At 46.3% G+C, this 1159-nt stretch overlaps 1 long non-coding RNA gene across 1 annotated transcript in view; it reads right to left on the reverse strand.

The window, feature by feature from the left end:
* Nucleotides 1–159, reverse strand: part of LOC103603262 — a 1171-nt gene extending 1012 nt beyond the window's left edge. Inside the window, exon 1 of the long non-coding RNA XR_551596.1 lies at nucleotides 98–159. This is a non-coding gene — a long non-coding RNA (uncharacterized LOC103603262). The remainder of the gene's footprint in view (nucleotides 1–97) is intronic.
* Nucleotides 160–1159: the final 1000 nt, after the last annotated feature.

Consider the following 1159-nt stretch of genomic DNA (forward strand, 5'->3'; position numbering starts at 1 on the left):
TTGGAATGTCATCATAGACGGCCACCCTCCCGCCTCCCCCTTCTCCCGGGCCCCGAGCCTCGGCGCCCATACAGAACAGAGCCAGACCACACCTCACCTCCCCAGCTTCGCAGTTGCGGAAAGACTGCTGAAAGCTTACGGCTTTTACTTAAAGGACTAGACCGGAAGTGGCTGGGCGGGCTTTACCATTATCAACCAATAGCAAGTCGAACTTCCGATCACGTGATATGCGGTGGACTAATGATTGGCCGGTCTCGTTGAGTCCTCCAGAGTCTAGAGTGGTCACGTTAACCACCATTGAGGTGGGAGTCTAGGAGAAACGAGGAGGATAAGAGTGGCGCGTTCTCCTAAGTTACTTTCGATCGGCTTGTAATTAGCGCATTTCTCTACCGTTTACAAAAGAAAACTTTACACACAACTGACAACTAATGCATGACTTGTAAACATTCTGTGCCAGGAGCTAGGCTAGGGGCTAAGGATGTAAAGGTGAACAAACCTGGCCCAGGGTTAACAGTAACGTGTTGTGTTTGAAAGTAGACCGATCTGCAACCAGATTCTGACTTTGCGATGAATTCACTCTATGACCTTGGGCACTTAACCTTTCTGAGCCTAAATTTCTGAAAATTAGGACTATCCGAAAAGCTTTAAGGATTGAGTGAATTAATGTCAATCGCCTGGCACAGTCTAGGTGGTAAAACACGTGTTTCCTGTTAAAGAACCGGGTGACGTGGAAAACTTCTTTGACTGCAATGCTTTAATAAATGCTAGAATAGGGCTATGAACAGCCTGCCGTGCAGGCCCGAAGGAGAGGAGCCTGACCTTGGGAAAGCCAGAAATGCTCCCCAGAGGTGACGGAGCTCCTCTGCGAGACGAGCGCTGCGCCGCTCACTGAATGCACCGGCGGAGTCATACGTCCCTGCCCTCTACGCGCTTGCTTTACCGGGAAAGGGGATCAAATCTCCCCTTAGCTTTCCAGCATATGAGTTTGCAGTTGAATGGGGCTCTTATTTTCCTTATTTTCTACGTAGTCTTTAAATTTAAAAAAACGAAAAACCTCTTTGCTCAAAAGCAATAATTATTTTGATAAAGGTCTAGTACCCTCTAGATAATTACTGACTTTTACAGCTTTTTTAACTTTTTTTTTTTTTTTTTTTTTTTT

The sequence above is a fragment of the Galeopterus variegatus genome, unplaced genomic scaffold (assembly GCF_000696425.1).
Source record: "Galeopterus variegatus unplaced genomic scaffold, G_variegatus-3.0.2 Scaffold4525, whole genome shotgun sequence".
Classification (NCBI taxonomy): domain Eukaryota; kingdom Metazoa; phylum Chordata; class Mammalia; order Dermoptera; family Cynocephalidae; genus Galeopterus; species Galeopterus variegatus.